Genomic DNA, 21,890 nt, shown 5'->3' on the forward strand with positions numbered 1-21,890 from the left:
TTTATTTAAAATGGTGAGAAGAAAGTATATGTTTGTTGTTTTCATTTTCTTTAGACTTCAAATGTGTATTTCTGTTATCTTTTTCTCACTCTAGTAACCAAACTTTTATTTCTACTTATCCTACCAGATTATGCTCTCATTTCAATTCTATTATGAGATCTTTCTTCATTTCTTCCACACTTGCCTCTCCCTCTCTGTGATACTGAGTGAGTTTCAAATAGATTCACGTTTATCTCTTTTTTAATGAAGCAAAAGTAAAAACACAGGAATTAGGGGCTCCATGGTGGCCCAAGTAGTTAAGACGCATTCTGTGAAGCTATTCTCAGCCACTGCTGCAGGAGTTCGATCCCAGGCCAGGGAGATGACCCACATGGTGCATCAGACCTCTCCTGTCTCGTCCACTGCTCCCCTCAGCAGTGTGTTTCAGTAGATCTGCCTGTTTCATTCCCCACTCTGTCTCTGGTGAGTCCTCTCAACCACCACACCACAGGCTTGTACCCCATTTCTTGTATGCATAAATAAATAAATCTTTTTTAAAAAAAGAATCATAAGCCAAATACTTTGCTTCAATATATAGTAAAATGTCATCCATTATTTTATTCTACAACTACTAGAAACTGTTGACTCATATTAAATTTAAGTCATTGCTATACTTTGTTTTAATGGTATAAGGTTTTTTCACATCTCTGCAGTATCAAGTAGAACCATCTTAGAGATATGATTATCAAAATAAGCCCCTTCCTTTAAAGAAAGAAGGTCCTGTAGTGGCTTCATTCAACCTGCCCTGAGTCCCCCAACTATAGAACAAGCCAGCTGCTCCCCACAAATTGTCACTGGATTCAGATGTCAGAAGATTAGATCTCTTAGATCTCTCATAACTTAGGAAGGAAACACTGCTCATCACATTTATGGTCTGCTTCCTTTTTAGAAGAGGGTAATTCAGTAATATATACGCTAAAAGTGAATGGAAGGGAGAGAGAGGGAGAAAGAGAGACAGAGAGGGAGAGAGAAATAGATAAGTCATGTGATTATTCTCCTACTAAAGAATAAGATGCTTTGGGGCCTCCCCGGTCGCGCGGCGGTTGAGCGCTGGGTTGCAAAGCTGCCCGTGGCCTCTGCGGTGCCAGTTCAATTCCCGGCTGCTCCCCGGCCACCAGGGGAGGGTCCCACATGGCGCGCAGACCTCTCCTGCCGCCCGCTGCTCCCCTCAGCAGTGTACTTCAGTCCTTCTGCCTGCTCTGCTCCCCACTCTGGCTCTGGTGAATTCTCTCACCCTCCGGAGCTTCTGACTGTACCCAGTGCTTGTATAAACAAACAAACAAATAAATAAAAATATAAAACATGCCTCCATTAAAAAAAAAAAAAAAAGATGCTTTGGACCATGAGGTTCAATGGCTCTATCTGATGGCAGGTATTTACTTCATTCAAAATGCAAGATGCCCACAGCTGCTTGAGCAAAATAGGCATGTGTGACTCTCTGTGTCTCTGGTCTGCAGGATTGGATTCATTTTAACCTTGTCTATGTTTCTAACCCGGGCATCATGACCCTCTCAGCTTTTTTTCCTTGATTTTTTTTTATTTATTTATAATTAAAAAAATTTTTTTTGGACAATATTTGCTTTCCCCCACCCCTCTGATTGAGTCCCCATAGAACTTCCTTTCCCAAGGCACCCGTGCACCATCACAGCAGTCCCCTGTGCTCCTCCCTCCCTCCCTCTGACCCCTCTCCTTCCTCCTCCCCTGCAGGATGTCTCTGGTTTATAATTCTCTGTTTTTGCTTTGTTGTGTTTTGTATTGTTATTATTGTTTTTTATACTGAAGTCTTATTTGGTTCCCCTCTATTCCTGTTATAAGTGACACCATCTGATAGTTTTCTTTTTCCTTCTGGCCCATTTCACTGAGCATAATTCCTTCTAGCTCCATCCACGTTGCTGCAAATGGCATGAGTTTATCTTTTTCGATTGTTGAATAATATTTCATTGTGTATATATACCACATCTCTTGATCCAGTCATCTATTTTTGGGCATTTGGGTTGTGTCCAAAGCTTAGCTATTGTAAATAGTGCTGCAATAAACATAGGTGTGCAGGTGCTCTTTTGAATCACTGTTTTGTGTCCTTTGGGTAGATCCCTAGGAGTGGAATTGCCCTCTCAGCTTTTAACATACGTTCACTCAGCACCTGGCTGTGGAGCTACTATGCTTCTTCATGTGCTTTGCTGTCAGAGATCTCATCATATTTTTTGCTTTTTCTATTTATTTTAAGCTCAGACTGACCACAGTCATTCACATGCTATAGGTGTGCACTGAAGGTCAAGCTCAGGGTATAAAATGTAGACAAGAGAAGAAAGAAAACAGAATGATAATTCTTCCTCTCCAACAGTTTACCTCAGTGGGCTAAAAAGATGAAAATATTCCTGTCCATAGAGTTTCACTTGTGTATTGTGTGTGTACACCAATATGTGCACACACAACACACATGTACACTCATTTTCTCTTTCTCTCTCACTATCATTATCATCCTGTAGTGCAGAGAAAGGGAAACATACAAAATAAAACCATTAGATTTATAAGAAACCTCTTAACAGTTTTCTGAGGGAAAATTCAAGTCAATCTGGCAAAAATGTAGCCGCTCATATTTGAACAATCATACTCATTTTTCTATCCCTACAAGACTGTGAATTGTATCAGTGTAATTTTATTTCACTGAAGTATAATATATAAATTTTAAACCACTTATATTATTGTTGAAAATATTTATGTCTCTGCTGGAAATATAACTACAAAAAAGTTTTATAAAATGCTCTGAATATAATGTATTTTATAAAACTTAATTGGAGCCTTTCTTCTGTGAACACATGGTTCATAAGGCATCACTTCCAGATTTTCCAAAAGGAAAACTTACTTATGCCCTGGTGAGTAGGCTTAGCACTTTTTAGTTTTGCTCTTGGGTGTTCTCCTCAGTAAAAGAATATCTCCTCATTTTTTTTTCTATCAACCCAGAAAACACTTTTCCTAAATGCCATGTATAAAATATTATAAACTCACTTTTTGTGATAATGTTTAGTATCTCTTATTAAGCGTGTTTACTAATAATTTGATCTTAATTGTAGTTTACAAGCACTAATAATACAGATGAGCATCAATTTTTGTTTTTTACTTTTACATTTCACCTAATAATGTGCCAACATGGTTAATCAAAGACCCTCATTTATTTCTTAAGTTTTAACATAATCTGTATCAAACAAAATAGTTTTCGCTTTTCAATAAGGTGAGGAATAGGAGAAATAAACTTTAGTGGTAAGATGATAGATACAGACTGAAAACTAACACATTTCAAGTGTAGTATATGAATTATTCTTCTTGGGGATTTATGTGTTTTGGCAATCTGTTTTTTTGGCCACAGCTATACCTCAGATGCATTAAAAAGTCATAGTCCAGATGAGTTGCTAATAAAACCACTAATTCTTTTTTTTGTATTCACATTGGTACTTCTCTAAGGAGGTGCTGATTACTCTCCTTTATCTACTTTTAATCAGTGTTCACTGTAAAACCGATTTAAAAAAAGGCACAAATGGGATTTATTCTTTTCCAGCCCAGATGATCTGGTCATGGACATTGTTTTTTGGGAATAATTTTGATTACTGCTTCTCTATCCTTACTCATGATTTGTTTGTTCATGTTTTCTATTTTTCCCCTGACCATCTCAGGTATTTTATACTCTAATCATTTGTCATCTCTTCTAGGTCACTGAACTTGTTAGCATATAAATGTTCATAGTAGTCTCTTACTATTCTCTGGATTTCAGTGTCTGTTGTATTTTCTTTCATTGTTAATCATGTTTATTAGTCCCCCCACCTTTTGTTTTTCAGAGTGAGCCTAGCTAGAGGTTTCTCTATTTTATCTTTTTAGTTTTTTTTTTTTTTCTGAAGAACTGCTTTGGTTTCATAGATGTTTTAGGTTTTTTGATTTTTATTTCATTCGTTAATCCTGTCCTATTGGCTTTTGGTTTTGTTTGATCTTCATTTTCCAATACCTTGGGATGAGAGGTAAAGCTGTTCATTGGTTGTTTAATGAACTTTTCTTATTTCTTGATGTGGCTGGCCACTGTTCTCAGCATCATTTATTGAAGAGACTTTTCTTGCTCCACTGTATCTCCTTGACTGCTTTGTTATAAATAGTTACTCATATTCTGTAGGATTACATCTGGTCTGTCCATTCTGCTGCATTGGTCTGTTTGTCTGCCTTTATCCTTTGACTATCTAGGAGCATGACAGGTTCCTGTGGCTCTTTTTTCTCAGAAGAGTTTGGCTATTAATGATATTTTGTGATTCCATCTACATAGAGAATATTTGTTCTATATTGGTGACAAATGTCACTGGAATTTTCATAACAATTGTTTATGTTTGAATATTTCCTTTGGCAAAATAGTCATTTTAATAATTTTTTTTAAAGATTTATTTATTTTATTTATACAAGCACTGGGTACAGTCAGAAGCATGGGAGGGTGAGAGAATTCACCAGAGCCAGAGCGGGGAACAGAATAGGTAGACTGACGAAGTACACTGCTGAGGGGAGCAGCGGGAGGCAGGAGATGTCTGTGCGCAATGTGGGACCCTCGCCTGCAGCCGGGGGATCGAATCGGCACTGCAGAGACTGCAGACAGCTTTGCAGCCCAGTGCTCAACCGCTGCGCCACCGGGGAGGCCCAATATTGTTAATTCTTCTAATCAATGACCAATGGACATTTTTCTATGTCTTCTGTTTCTTTAAGCAAGATCTTATAATTTCTAGGGTACAGATATTTCTCTTCTTCAGTTAAATTTATTTTTGTTCATGTTTTAATCTACTTTTATTTACTTTATTTTCAAGCTTTCTATTAAAACAGTAGTATTTTGCACTACTTATATTTCAAATGTGTATCTATAAATCAACATTTGTATTTACTATACTATGTTTAGTATTAAAATTCCAACTATATTTTTCATCATATAGCTGTCTCTTTTGACCTGAATTACCCACTCACCCTTCACTTTGGGTAACCACTCTTTGATCTTATAGACTATAAGTTTGTTTTTGCTTTATTTAATTCTCTTGTGCATTTTATTTATTTATACATCTCTTGTAAGTGAAATAACTAACAGTGTTTGTTTATCTCTCTGACTTATTTCACTAAGTATAACGCACTCTCTGTGTTATTGCCAATGACAGTATGCCATCTAATTTTTATAACTAACTACTTGGATTGCATTGGTTGCCAAGACATCTCTGTTCACCTTGTTACAAGCACCTCTACAAAACCCAATTTACCCACCTTTCGTCACGAGGATATATGGTTCTCTCCTGAAATTAGTGTGATGAGTAGAGTAAGCTGTGTGGATCTATAGTTATTTTATTAGTTGTAGGTTAAAAGGGAGAAAAGAAGGCAGCACTTTATCCCTTATATCAGTGTCTGTTAAAACTATGCAACTCTGACATTGTAGTACAAAAGAAGACATTGATAAAAGATGAATAATTAACTTTACTCACAAAAATAGATGGTGGGAAAATTTGAGGATTTACTTGTGTTCTTACGGCTATATTGTAGGGGACAAGTATGTGTTCTGGATCCCTTTGAGAAAAAAAAAAAAATCTTCCAGGTGTCTGTTCACCAGCAAGTGGCCCTTATTAATGAAAATCACTTGCATAGTCACAAAAGGAAGCCATAAAGAACAAGACCTGGGCCTCTCCGGTGGCATAGCGGTTGAGTGCTGGATTGTGAAGCTGCCCGTAGCCTCTGCAGTGCGGGTTCGATACCCAGCCGCCGGGTGAAGGTCCCACATGGCATGCAGACCTCTCTGCCGCCCACTGCTCCCCTCAGCGGTGTATTTTGTCAGTCTGCCTGTTCTGTTCCCCGCTCTAGCTCTGGTGAATTCTCTCACCTTTTCGCGCTTCTGACTGTACCCAGTTCTTATATAAATAAATTAATTAATTAAAAAAAGGAAAAAAAAAGAACAAGAGCTACATTTCCAAAGGAAAAACAGATAATCTTTTTACTACCTTGTGTAGAATTTATTGCTTTGAGGAATTTGACACTTTAGGGTTGATCTTCAGTATTTATGCCCAGTCTCTGACTAATCACAGGAAAATTTATCATTTGTGAATGAAATTAGATATTTAAACCATGAAGGCTCACACTTGTACTAATTAAACACCAGTGTCTGCATTCATAGGGCTCACAAACAAGAAGGAGTGATATTAGTAAGCATGTTCATAATACACAATAAAAATAATGTAAGTTTTTATAAACAGAGAGAAGAGATTTGACAGAGTACAACAACCCGGACTAGACTGAAAAGTTAATGAAAATCTTCCTGAAATAGTAATATTTAAAATTCCGATTGGAAAATTCTGTCCATTCTGGCTATATAGACAGTTTACATAGTTGCAGTGACCACAATCTTAGAAGTTCACTATTTTATTTCTTATGTATTTATATGATTGTAATGGAGTGTCTTCTTACGGATACAAAAGCCATTACTTTGGCAATCTTCAGCAATTATCTGACCATAATTTATATGTATGCATTTATTATCAGGATTTTATAATCTTGAATTTGAGAACTAGAAGAGAAAAGAATTTCCATTAAATGCTGAATTTTCTGTAAATAACATTTGCATTTTTAAATATATAATACTTTGATAATTTTATAAAAAATCCATTTTCCTAATTTTTTAACATTGCAATAATATTACTAAATCTTGAATTATGGTGATAACAGCTTTAATCTTGTTTGTATCCTCCATGACCTCAAACATTTTCATGACCTCAAACATTTTATCTTCTATTTTCAGTGGGATTTATAGAATGACTTTACACAGTCCTGCTTGGATAAACATACTCTCTTACTTATATAGAACAATAAATTATTGTTAATCATCAATGCCAATGGATTCTTTCTGATAAGTTTAGCTCTCTACTTCAAGAGTAAAGATGTATCCTCAAAATAGATTTTGTAAATGTGTTCACACTACAGATTTTTCATGACTTTTGATGAGGTCATAACCTGACAAATTCACCATATTTAAAATAGCTTACATCAAAAATATATTTAATATTCCCAAACTACTGAGCATGGTAACCTAACCTCACCTTCCTTAAAAATGGTCAGAGAATCTACATTAGCTTACAGTTGTGCAAATCATCTAACAAGCCTCTTTTATAAAGTGCTGATATCTCCTGCTGTTTATTGACTACTGTACTGAAAATGGAAAACAGTCTATAGAGTGTGGATGCTGGCCTCCACACTTGGACTGGCCTCACTGACTAGGAGCTGAGGTTGATTCTGCTCCTTGCATCATGAGAGCATCAATCTACACACCATTACAGGAGAAAGAATGAAATTCAGGAAATGGTGTTTACTCTGTTTTTCACACCATAGTAAAATTGAAAAATAATAAATGAAATCATTGTAAGCCAGGAACTCTCTACAACAGAGTATAACATAAGGTAGATTCGGGGTTACCTGATAACAAGATATTAGGTGATTATTTAAAATGATTGAATTGTTTCAAATCTTCAGCCACTGTGGCAAGCATAATCTGATAATAAGATGATAAATTCATTAATGGTAGACAATTATCAACATAGTCCAGTAAAGATTCATAAGCTTTATGACTTTTTAACTTCTTGGTGAGAGGATTTTATTTTTAGTATTCATGTGGATGAAACAACAATTTGAGAAACAAAGACATGAAGGAGCACAGGGTCCTTCATGAATGTAAAGAAGTTCATGCCCATGAGCCCAGGGCAGGAGAGGCTGTTCTAGAGCAGGTGCTAGAGAGGTCCATGATGGCAAGGAGGTGCATTAACAGGTGAGAGTCAGGTTAAAAATTAGTAAACGGATTATTTGTGCTTTAAACTAAGAGATGAGGAAAGCCACTAAGTACTTTTAAATTAACATTCAAAAGTACAGTCAAATGGCAAAGATTCTATAGAATATTCCTATTCTATAGGTTCCATATAGAACATGTTTTAGAGCAATATAAATCTTGAATGACTTCTGTTATTTTTAAATTTTCTGAAACAAACTCAAAATATTTGAGAAACACATCTTGTCTTTACCATTTTTGTCTTCATTTTTGCTTTAAGAAATCTTGACCATAAACCTGTGCAAAAATCTTCACATTTGTTACAAAGAACTTTTTTTTCTTGAGAAATAATAGCATTTTTCTCCATGCTGATGCCAGTTGTGCAAGCAAATAGGATTTTCCAAACTATTAAAAAAGATAGAATATAATTGAACACCTGTCATTCAATTCTGTCAGTACAAGTAAGTTTACTGAGCAATTCTGTCCCCTACAATCATCAGTTGTTTTATATTTGCAGGTACTTTATGTTAGTATTACTTTGATCTTGCATTAATAACTAGTCATTGAAAGTATTTTGTACTTCAAGATGAATAAAAGCATAAGGCAGAAAATGTTTCAATGAGAAAATTAAAATATGTAAGGAGAGGCCTCCCTGAGGGTGAAGGGGTTAAAGTCTCAGCCGCTATCAAGCTATTGCCAGCCACAGAAGCATGAGTTCAATCCCTTGCCAGGGAGCTACCCACAGTGCAGCAGACCTCTCCTATCTCACCTGGTGCTCCCCTCAGCAGTGTATTTCAGTAAGTCTTGCTGTTCTGCTCCCCACTCTTGTTTCTGGTGAATCCTCTCACCCCTGCACCTCTGGCTTGCACCCCAGTTCTTGTATGCATAAATAAATTAAAATAAATCTTTAAAAATATCTAAGGAAACATAATATAATATATTGCTATTAATAAAATTATATTGTTGTTTGAAAGAAATAATTAATAACCCACAAATGAAGTCCTGAATATAGGATCCCACCAAAACTTAAAACCACCAACTATACTTTCCTCCTCTCCTGAAGTGCACTCTAAACCCATGATCTGGAGTCTCCTGTTAGCACTAGTAAGTTCATTTGCATAAGACGATGTTCTATTCTGAGGGAAGGGGGCTTTGTCTGAATTTTTTTTTTTTTTTTTTTTGGTAATAGTCTGTCACACGGTCTTTTAGCTATAAAATCTCAGGTCCACTTGCATGGATGCAGTTGTAATTATCAAGAAAAATAGCTAATACAATGTTAATTATCTCTTCTTAAGATAAAATTATGATGCAGAAACTTCTAGAATTACCTGTTTTGTTTGCCTCCTTGTTGTACGCGATATTTCTTGGTTGTCCTCCTGCTTTAGATGAGTACTGATTCACTGAAGAGAATTCAGAGGCCACATTTAAACTCAAAGAGAAAAATAATTGTACAATCCTGTGTGCCAGACACTGTCTTTATTAGGAAATATGAAAATGGTTAATGAAACACCACTTGCTTTGAAGTAATCTGCATGATGAGATCCTTTAAGTTCACCTAATGGGAGGTAACTTCACCTGAAATAATCTTTCTATCCTTTTGCCAACAACCTTTCCCCACCCCATCATCTTTGAAGACCCTCTATTTTGTAAAAATCTTTTCAGATCCTTTCTACTTATTAGACAGGACACTGCTCAATTCCTAAATCATGTAATAAGACCAAATATACAATTATATTTGTTAATTTTGTTTTTTAATAATCCAGGTGCTATGAGAAATATTCAGTCTAACAAACTGATTTCAGTCATATCTGCTTGCATGTACATAGTTGCATGCATCAGCAAAATAGCTGAGTGACAACAAATTCTCTACTCTCTACTGCCAATAAAATGATGACTCAGAGACTACCAAAATTACCTGTTTCATCTGCTTCTTTGATGTCGAGGATATTTCCAGGATAAACTTCTGCATTAAATGAGCTCTATTTTACTGAAGACAATTAAATAGTTTCATTTACTCTAGATTTTTCTTTCTTTTTTTTTTTTAATTGAAATAACATTGGTTAGAACATTGCATGTGATTCAGAGGAGTTTTCTGTTTCTTCACTCTTAAAAGAGTAATGATTTTGATTTTTAAGATTTTTTGTAGATTTTTAAAAAAAAAATTATTTGTTTATTTATACAAGCACTGGGTACAGTCAGAAGCATGGGATGGTGAGAGACTTCACCAGAGCCAGAGAGGGGAACAGAACAGGCAGACCAATGAAATACACTGAGGGGAGCAGTGGGTGCGGCAGGAGAGGTCTGTCACGCCATGTGGGACCCTCGCTGGTGGTCGGGGATTGAACCAGCACTGCAGAGGCTGCTGGCAGCTTTGCAGCCCAGCACTCAACTGCTGTGCCACCAGGGGAGGCCCAATTTTTTTTTTTTTTTTTAGATTTTTTTTTGAAAGAATTATTTTTAAATTATGCACACAAGAACTGTGGTGTAGGCCAGGGTACCCAGGGTTGAAGGTATTCACCACAGGCAGAGTGAGGATCACAAAAGGTGGATCTACTGAAATACACTGCTGAGGGGAGCAGCAGGTGAGACAGAAGTCTACTCCAACATATGCATTAGCTCCCTGGCCTGGGATAAACTCAGGCCTCAGTGGCTGGGAATACCTTTATAGCACTGAGACTTTAACCCCTGCACCACCAGGAAGGCCCTGATTTTTAAAATACTTGAGGTAAAAAATACTTCTTCTTTTCAAATATATTTTATAACACTTATTTTGTAATTTAAATTTTTAAAATCTACCACTTCATTTGATTTAATGATACTTTATCATTTTTACTTTTTATAAAATTCATTATGCAGTTTTAAAAGGGTTATTGAACTTTTCCTACATATTATTTAGTTATGTGAGTATCTATTCTGTTTACATAGTACTTGTTTGAAGTATGACTATTACTTGTTGATGATGAGGAAATGGCTCCTGTTAATTAGCTAGAAATCTTTGAAAATGTTAAAGAATTCACCAAGATGAATATAGAATCTAACTAACTCTAGCTAAAGTGATGGTAAAATTGTCAAAAGAATATTTTTTTTTCCAAAAATAAAATAATTTTGAAAAACTATATTTGATATGAATGTAAATAACTCATTGGTAAGTTGTTATGGTCTGTTTATTTTTTTCTGTGATGTGACTAACAGGAATGTTCCATGGAAATTGTTGGGCAGGCCACAGTAAACAAATATTGAGGGGAACTGAAAAGGATCATATATCCACCATCTAATGATGAAATACAGCACCTATCCTACTAGTGAAAGGGTTGACAACGGACATCAAAAAAGCCTCAAATAATATATTCAGAATCATAATTGAATTTAAAATGTAAAATACATTCAGATACACAAAGGGTACCAAACGTACTTTGAAATTAATAAAAATATCTGAAGGTAATCATATTGAATATCAATGACATTCAGTTATATATGTGACACTAAGGACTGAGTGAAAGTGATTGGCAATTATGCAAATAATTGGGGATCTTGTGTCATTGAAGATAAGACTGAAGAAAGGCACAATATAGAGGAGATACAGGGCTAAATTGAGCAGCAGTAGAAGAGTTTCCTGTGTGGTTGCATCCAGAGCTCAGTTACTCTTTTTTTTTTTTTAATTTTTTTTTTTTTAAAGATTAATTTATTTATTTATACATACAAGCACTGGGTACAGTCAGAAGTGTGAGAGGGTGAGAGAATTCACCAGAGCCAGAGCAGGGAGCAGAGCAGGCAGAAGGACTGAGGTACACTGCTGAGGGGAGCAGCGGGCGGCAGGAGAGGTCTGCACGCCATGTGGGACCCTCCTCCGGTGGCCGGGGAGCAGCCGGGGATCGAACTGGCGCTGCAGAGGCTGCGGGCAGCTTCGCAACCCAGCGCTCAACCGCTGCGCCACCGGGGAGGCCCTGTAGAGCTCAGTTACTCTTGACCTCTCTGCCCACCTGTCAGTGTCTCTCATGGGAGGGACAAAGGAATCATTAGCTGGTGCATTTATTTCTTTTCTTTTCTTTGTTACTGTACTCTAGATGTCAACCATGGAATCTCAAAAAAATTAAATTTCAGCTTCTTTAATAAGAGTTTGTATCTGCTTCTTCCCGGGATATATAGTCTCATTCTTCAAAATATCAGACAATTCTTCTCAATTTCAGGTAATTACAATTTCCCAGATGTTTATTCTATTTGTTAACATGTGCTTATAGAATTTAAGGGAAAAGGAATGGAAGGAAATTAAAGGTATATTCAAAAGCAGATTGTTTATTCAATATGGAATTATATGTTTTTTTCTTGCAAATAATATATATATATATATATTGCATCTTTAAACAATCTATATCTATGATTTATATACTCTGTGTGGCATTTGGAAGAAAATTATGGCTTCCAGAGTAGGGAAGAAGGCAGAGAAAAACATGTGAGAAAAGGCTGATTAAAATGGAGATGCTAAAAAAGTAAAATAAAATAAAATAAAATGGAGATGCTGGGAGGAAAATCAGGTGTGTTTGAATGAGCTTAAAGAGGCTATTTTAAGTATATTTTAATGGTTTTACACATTTGCAATGTTGTTATTTAATATGAATTTTATGAAACTTAGGGATTGTTAATTTATATGAATTATGGGTTAAAAGAAAGCAAATGAAGTCAACATGAGGCTATCATAATCTCCCCACATATGTTTCTTTTGATTACAGGGACTTGGTTGTATTATCTTGTAGAAAATAGCATCTCACATTGATTTCTTTCAAATTTTTTAAAATGTTATAATGAAGAAAAATGTTTCCAAATTTCATGTCATCTGAATTATACTTTATTTAGTATAAAATATTAATTTTCAAGAAAATTTAACTTTTTTATACTGCATGAAGAAATCCAATAAGCAATTATGACATAAAGATAAGTAAGACATATCAAGGGCTTCATAATATAATGGGGAGACTTTAAAAATAAGATGTTTGATACCATGATGATATAGAACATTGAGAAAAACTGAATGAAAAAAATTATTGAAGGATCTGTGAGTTTTAGTAAAGTTAATTTGCTTTATAAATTGAGTTAGCTAAAATTATAATAGGCATAAAACTAAAAGAAACCATACTTCAGAATGAAGAATTGAAATAAAATATTTGGTTGGAAAAAAATTCATGTTATTTTGAAAAGCAAGAGGTGTACCAGTGGAATTATGGGGAAATGGAGGATGGTGGAAGTAAAGGGGAGAGTGAAAGGGGCAGGAGCAGGGAAGGTGAGGGCCGTTCTGGATGCAGACTGTGCAGACAAACTGATTCCAGGGATGTCAGCACAGAAACAGATCACCTGTTGCACTTTTACTGGTCGTGACATGTTTATCACATAAAATAAATAATTTATAATTTTATGAAGATTAGTAGTTATAAATAGGCAAGAGTAAAGATTCCAGGAATGGTATGTCACAGAACTTATGACCTAACTTGAAAAAAATTCATATATTTTCCTTTCTTATTTTTTTTCATTTTTTGTATTACTAGAACTTTGAGTTCATTTCCAACACTATTTTATTCAACATGAATTTTACTTATTAACAATTGACTATCATCTAAAATTGTACTTTTTCAGTTCATTTGATCATTTTTCTACCCTTCAGTAATGAGTGAAGTAGTTTATACTGATGTGAAACTTCAACATCCGTCGCAGCCACAGAGAAGGCGAGGACTTCAAAAACCTAAAAGACAATTTCTATCAGATTTTCAGTGTGAAGGTATGTTGGCTTTCTACATTTCCTTTTCTTAAATTACATTAAAAGTATAAAATATTATCTATCATTACACTCACACAAATACATACATGCACACACATTTTAAAGATTTGTGTTTTATAAAGCATAGAAAACAAAAACATTTTAGGGCAAATCAAATGAAGTTTAATAATTTTTACTATATTGCAAACATCGAATCCATGTTTTTTGAATTAGTGAAAAATGTATTGCTTGAATTATTTTATTTACCCTTTTCTGTAATTTTAAAACATCAATATAGATGACAGCATATTTGAGAAGAAAATACTGAGAATATGTTCAGATATGTTCATTTTTTATACTTACCAAGACTTGAGAATTATTTTTCTTATTTTCTGGATTTATCTGTTTGTCAGCATAAGTTCAAAGTGTTATCTCTCAAGTGTTGTTTCTGTGTTTACAAACATTTCATGCCATCATCTTAGTGGAATATATGAGCATATGAAGTTTGGTTATGTGCCTATCATTTCAGATTTACTCTCAGAAACCTGTAGAGACTGAAGTCACAATTGCATTTATCTCTTTCTGTAGATTTTCCTGCTCCTCCCTCATGGAAATCCATTGCAGTGATTCTGGGGATCAGTTGCATGGTGCTTCTTTTGTCTGTTGGACTCTTAACTGCAAAGTGTAAGTCATTAGGTAACATAGAAATACACTATTTTTCAATTTACCTAGTGAAATCTGTTGAAGGTAATACATTTTTGACTCACTCTATTTGTTGAGCATATATTCTCTTCAGAGACTGAAGATGATTTCTCATGGACACATCAAATTGTTGTTCATTGTGAAGTACTTCATGACACTTACTTACTTCCTTTTCATTCTTACATTTGCTTTATCAGAAATATTTTCTTCCTTTCCATTTTTTTCCTTTTTGTTTTGTTTTGGCCTTATTTTATTCAACTTTTTCTCCCAAATTTCTTTTATTTCAAGTTTAATGAAAGCTTTTATAAAACAAAGTGTAGTGGCAGGATGGCATAGAGAAGAATCTCTATCATCCGAGCAGACTGGTGAAGGAAAGAATCCTGGAGCCCTTGGTGGCTTTTTCAGGCTTTTATTGAATATTTACCAGGAACAGGGCAGGTAGCCCCCAGCAAGTCTTCACTCTTTCTAGGCTCTCTGGAGTTCTCTCGTGACCTCTGCTTCTTCTCTCTCTTCTGGTTCTCTATCTGGTTCTGCTCTTATAAGACAGCGTCAGCCCAGGTGTACCCACCTACCCATGCCCACACCTTACTCCAGGTACCGTAGTAAAGCCTGATACTTTACTTACCCTACAGAAAGCAAAGCAGATATTTTGCTTTTGCCGGAACTAATCTAAACTGCAGGATGCAAACATCAACAGTGGAGAGAGAATAATGTTTATGCTCAGGTAACAGGTTATAGAAAATTTCTATTTATCTGATCAGCTGAAGAACATCTTCTTTCCATTTAATTAGTTTTTTGACTCCTAAAAAATCACAGTTATAGAAAACAGAATTTTCTTTTCTGACCTCAGGTCCTATATGAATATGTGTAATTAAAGTTTGATTTATATATATATATATGTCTACATTGCATTGAATTCTTCAATGCAAGTGATGTTTCATTAATAATTTTTTATATTTCCCATTTAGTTCATTGTCTAAAACTAAGATTATCCAATTATTTTTCTCTGAGTTTAAACACGATGTTTTAAATTCTCTTTAGTGAACCAGAACTCATTCAACCAGAACTCATTTACTGGAAATGAAACAGGTAATTCTAGAAAATGCTGAATGCTCATTTTATTGTCAGGAGAGAGGAGAGAATTCACTTTTATCAACTATTTTGCTTGATATTACAACTGTACAAATATAAACATGTGAGTGACATCTATAGGACAGAGTTTCTCATAAAGTCAAATGTATTGAAAAAAACGACAAAGATAATACATAATTTGTTTTATGGTTCATGAACTGGTAGCATGTTATCTAGCAAATGCAAAAAATTGGCAAGAGTTTATACAAAATGGAAGATTTTTAAGGACAAGTAGAAGGGGAGACAATGTTATTGACAAAATGAAAGAAAGATTATTTCACGCAAAGCCACCTTCCATCAGGGGCAGTTAGTGGAGTCTAATCATGCAGATGACCTCCCTAGTACTGAGCAGGAGACTCCTCATTGAAGTGGTCAGAATTCACTTTGGAGAGAGAAAATTATAATTAGGTTAGATTTTAAAGTCTTGGTGGGATCCTGCATGAGGGACTTCATTTGGGGCCTATTATATATATATTTTTAAACGTCAGCAATATATTTATATAAAAACAATTTGTTATATTTCCTAAGATATTTCTACTTTTGTGATTTAAAAAGCCCAAATATGCATTATTCTGCATAACATCTTGAATCTTGAAGACCAAAATGTCTTCAATGAGATGTCATTAATGTAAGATAAATCTAACACTAAATCTAACACATAAATGTAATGTAACACAAAGGATATTTGTAAATGGTAATTAGTTCAGTAAACTTACTAGATGACTTGCACTGACAAAAAGCACTCAGTTATATTCTATCATTTATAACAGCTTGGATATATCCTACTTGTTCACTCAACTGGCATCAGCGTGGAGAAAACTGCTACCTTTTCTCAAGACAACAAATTCATTGGACAGAATGTGACAAGTTTTGCTCTGGTTTAGATTCAAGATTTCTTAAAGTGGATACTGGGGATGAAATGGTAAAGAAAAGGTTATATATTTTTTTTTACTTTTAGTGTGTTTTGTTTTAAAAAAATTTAAAATGACAGCCATCACTCAAGATATATATTCCCCAAGACATCTTCTATATGACAGTCACAGGAATCCTTACAATCTGACTGTAACTTTGAATGTTTACATTAACAACACTTAAATGGCTTTTCTCAGTTCTTAGGATAAAGTACAAATAACATGTTTGTTAGTTTTTAACCAGACTCCTACCTGTGATCACGGCCTCCTCTCTCATTACACACCACCATCACCTGCTTTAGAGCAGCCAGCCCTGGGCTCAAGCCATAAAGGACCCTGTGCTCCTTCATGTCTTTGTTTCTCAAATTGTTGTTTCATGTACCTGTGTCACATTTTATCTCCTCCACTTCTCACCCCCAAATCTCTTGTTTTGGTTAATGCTTTCACCTTCTAAGATTTTAGTTTGAGACAATCTCTTGAAAAATAATCTGTTAAACCTCTGCCATTTCTTTTCTTTTGATTCTGTATTTATTTTTATACTTGTGGCATGCGTCACTACTTATTATGTAACCTAATTAATGTTGCCCTTTTAGTGATTAAGTGACTTTTTTCTCACATCATTGTAGTCCCCATAGTTCTCCCATCCCCATATCACCTGTGAACCATCATCATAGACCCTTGTTTTCTTCCCTCCCTTATTGCTACTTTTTTTTTCTTTAAAGATTAATTTATTTATGCATGCAAAAACATGGGTACAGGCCAGAGAGGACTCAGAGATAGAGTGGGGAAAAGAACAGGCAGATTGACTGAAATACACTGCTGAGGGGAGCAGCGAGTGAGTCAGGAGAGGTCTGCCACACCATGTGGGTAGCTCCCTGCCCGGGGATCGAACTTGTGCTGCAGTGACTGCGGATAACTTCATAGTGCTGAGATTTAACTCCTTGTGCCACCTGGGAAGCCCACATTATTGCTAATTTTTATAACCCATAACCAAAAAAAAAAAACAAAACTAAAAGATAATATATAAAAAATAGTAGTTTTTCAAATAAAGGAGTTATTAGTAGTTGACAGCCAAACACACAACGAAGGAAACTACAGTTAATTCTTCCATACAATTGAACGAAGGTGGCGTAAAGAGAATTCTATACATGAAAGATAAATGAGTACACTCTTCTTAAGGAAAGTTCGACTTTTAGATTGATTTACTTTATCTCTGCAGGATTTTGTAATAATTGTGTCAAAGATGTACCCTGGATTACAACTCAAGTTTTTCATCGGTTTATACTACAACAGGGAACTACAGACCTGGGTTTGGTACGATGGCACAAATCATACCCTGAACAGGTAAGTCTCTTGCTGTTTCAAAGTTCCAGACCAGAATCTTATTTTTTCCTACTGTAAATATTCACTGGGAATTTGGACAGATGTCAGTTTATTTAACAGATGTCTCCATAATATAAACAAAGAGAAGACAGGAAAAATGGAAGTAAATTAGTGAAAGATTACAGTACTAAGCTAAAGAGTTTACTTTCATAACTCATTTAAATTGCTCATTAGTTTTATCATAGAGGTATTATTATGATCCATTGTATTTAATGGTCATTGAGTCTTTCAGAAGATTTCAAGAGCACATATCAGAATTGTCATTTTAATTTCAATGCAGATTTTTTTTACTCCAAGGTATGGGCTTCCAAGGAAATTTCTTGAAACTTCTCTCTTTCTCTCTAAACTTACTAAATATTCTTTACATTTGTCTGCTACAAACTCTGTATTTATTTGTATTTGTTATAAGCCACAAAATGGGTGGCTTAAAGCAGCAGAAATTAATTGTATCATAGAGTTGAGAAATCAGAAGTCTGAAGTCAAGGTATTGGTATATTTTTATGCTCCCGTTGCAATTAACTTTCTGCTGAAAGAGCAGAAATTTTCTAGGGAAAACAACTAATAGTTATTGATGATGAACAACAATTTGTTGTATTGCATATTTTGGGGAAATTGCTACCAAAATGTAAAGGAAATATAGTAAACTCAGTAAAAACAGAAGATATGAAATGATGTGAACCACTGAGATGCGCTGGTGATGTTTTGTGTCATCCAAATATTCACCTTCAACTTCACATTGAACTTTTGTCCTTCTTCTCTGTGTCCATTTCTGTCTTAGTAGGACACTCTCATTGGACTTAGGTCCCAATCCAATAAGATTTCATCTTGATCCTTACCTGAATTACATCTACAAAGAAACTATAATCAGATAACATCACATTCTGAAGTTCTGGGGGGAACTAGCCTTTTACGGGACAATATTCAATCCACTCTAAAGTCATATTGTCTCATTGGGCTATATTCAATTTCCTTCTGGAAACTATTCCCTACAATTATAAAGTATAGTATACTTTGGCATCCATTGTACTACAATTACATACTTCCCCTCGATGTGCAAATATTCTCACCATGGCATAGATTTATATGGACTCCCTCGTAAAGGTGAGATGAGAACATCAGTAATTGAATACAGTCTTAGAGGGAAGACACTTGGGCTTCTAGTGATAAACTTAACCTAATAAATGGTTTGAATATCAAAAATAAAATCCACCTTCTAAGAAGTTAAAAAGTCATAAAGTCTTACAAATCTTTACTCAAATTATGACGAATTGTGAATTGTCTACAATTAATTATGTATGAGGTTAACCACCTTACTATCAGACTATGCATGTACTAGTGGCTGAAGATTTGACAATATTCAATCTTTCTGAATAATTACCTAACCAATTTCTCAACTTTAAGGACCATATACTCACTCTATGTTGTAGTCTATTACAGAGAGTTCATGATTTACAATGATTTGACAATATTTCTATAGTATGAAAATTACAGGTATTAGGTAAAGACCATACAGTGAGTTTAGAATTTTTATCTTTATCTGGTTATGAAATGCAGTGTGATGCTGTCATGATGTGGGCAGCAGAGTGAGCCCCTGATTCTAGTCAGCCAGGCCAGCCCAAGGGTCAGCAACTCATTCTCTCCAGACTCTCCCTCATTTTTAGTAGAATAGTTAGAAAATTGCATGAGATATTCAACATGTTAAAAAGGTTTTTGTGTTCGGTGATTTTGCCCAACTATAGACTAATGGAAGTACTCTGAGTACTTTTAAGGGAGATGAGGGTAAGCTACCATGTTCAGGAGGTTAAGGTATTAAATGCATTTTTGACTTCAGATATTTTCATTTTATGATGGGTTTGTTGGACTGTGACTTCATCATAAGTCAAGAATGCTGTGTACTGTGAATACATTTAGAAAGCTTATGTTTCTCAAGATGATGTCTCTCCATTCTCCAATTCTAATTGAAACACCTCCAACAATATGCTCATATATACATAATCAAATATACTATAAAATGCTTGTTAACAGTTAATGTAAAGTAAATGATACTTTATCATTTATAAAATAAGAATCTGATTCACTGCATTTATTTTTAAAGTTCATTTTAAGGTTTCAATTTTATACTTTGAGGTAAATAATGGACACTCTTACTAGTCAAATTCCTTCTTATTGATTTTTCAGTCCATTTATAATAATCTAATCCTATATGAGTCTCTATGTGACTCCAATGTGATCAGGGAGATCACCACATTTGTAACAGTCAGTTTAGCAGCTCTCTATGAAAAGATGAAACTTCAATACCCGGTTTCCCCATCTTCATTCACACAGTTTAATGTAGTGGGGAATTAATAACAGGCTCTGAAGCTAAACTGCCATGACAGACATTCTGGATCTGTCTCTCTCTCTTTTTTTTAAGATTTATTTTATTTTTATGCATACAAGAACTGGGTACAGGCCAGAGGTGCGGGGAGGGGTGTGGTGGTGAGAGGATTCACCAGAGACATAGTGGGGAACAGAACAGGCAGATTGACTGAAATACACTGCTAAGGGGAGCTGCAGGCGAGTCAGGAGAGGCCTGCTGCACCATGTGGGTTGCTCCCTGGCCAGAGGTTAAACACATGTTTGCAGTGGCTGCAGTTAGCTTCAAAGGTTGTGTGTGAACCCCTTGCACCACCAGGGAGGCCCCCTGGGTTTGTCTCTTCAATGATCTTACTCTTGCTATTCAAAAATTCCATGTTTCAGTTTCTGTTCCATCATCTATATAAATAAGGTGACTAAGAGAACCTATTTTATAGAGTAGATATGACAAGTAGCTGAAATGATTAAATTCTGCATGTGGAAAGTGTCAGGTACGTAAGAATAACTCCGTGAAAATATTATCATACATTCATCCCTTCTTCTGATTCTTAATAATCTTAACAATAAATTAATGTCAAATGGATCTTCAAATATAGAAAACTAATTATAATATATGATTTCACCTAAAAGACCTAAACACATAATATGTATGTGTGTTTCCAATATACTCACATTAAATGATGTGATTACCCAACAAAAGCACTGTGCTCAAATTAAAACTTCAGATTTGCCAAAAATTCTAAGATTGCATATTCATTTCTTATGCTACAGTTTCATGTAGTAATCACAAGCCCTCCTTGAGGAAGTATTGCACAGTTGTTGGTTTTTTTTTTTGAGTTATTTATTTATACAAGAACTGGGGTACAGGCCAGATGTGCAGGAGGGTGAGAGGATTCACCAGAGACAGAGCAGGCAGATTGAAGAAACACACTGCTGAGGGGAGCAGCCAGCGGGCGAGACAGGAGAGTCCTGCCTCGCCATGTAGGCATCTCAGCAGCTGGTGGGGATTGAACCAGCACTGCAGAGGCTGAGGACAGCTTCACAGCACTGCACTCAACAGCCTGTGCCACCAGGAAGGCCCATAGCACAGTTTTCATGAGAATTTTCCTCCATTATTTTGATTGCCATACCATAATAGACTATTAATCATTTGAATCATTGTTTATACTATTCTGTGTTAAGGATTTTGATATTTACTCTTGAAGGAGCAAATTAAACCTCATCAGAAGAGAATCAATTATTACTGATGAATAACAGCAAATTTATTCTACTATACACAAAGTTAAATGTTTATTTAACAGTTATGTTAAAGGCAATGCATAAATCCCAGTGAAAATGGAATATACTCTGAAATTGCCTGAGATTGTGGAGATTATAGTCAGAAGTGAAGACATTAGTACCACCCCAATTCCAGGTTTAATTTTTAAGTTTGGAAAGCATAATGTATTTATCATTCACAATGATGAAGAACTAGGAAAGTCAATTCTCTGCTTATCAAAATATCATAGATCTTAAAAGTGTAAATGTTACATGAAGCAAGTTCAGCATTTAATGGAAATTATTTCCTCTTCTAGCCTTAAAATTCCAGAACACAGCACTGCTGATAATAAATGCGTGCAAATAAAATATGGCCGGATAAGTGCTGAAGAATGTCAAAGTATTGGCTATTGTATCTGTAAGAAGAAAATATATTCAGCTCAGATGAAAGGAGAGAAATAAAAGAAAGTGAACATCTAAGATATCCCATTGCTATGACTTCAACTATGTGAAATACTCAGTTACCTAAATATCTGTGTCATTATATATTGATTTCCTT

The sequence above is a fragment of the Talpa occidentalis genome, unplaced genomic scaffold (genome assembly GCF_014898055.3).
Source record: "Talpa occidentalis isolate TD23 unplaced genomic scaffold, MPIMG_talOcc4v2.1 talOcc4.16, whole genome shotgun sequence".
NCBI lineage: Eukaryota > Metazoa > Chordata > Mammalia > Eulipotyphla > Talpidae > Talpa > Talpa occidentalis.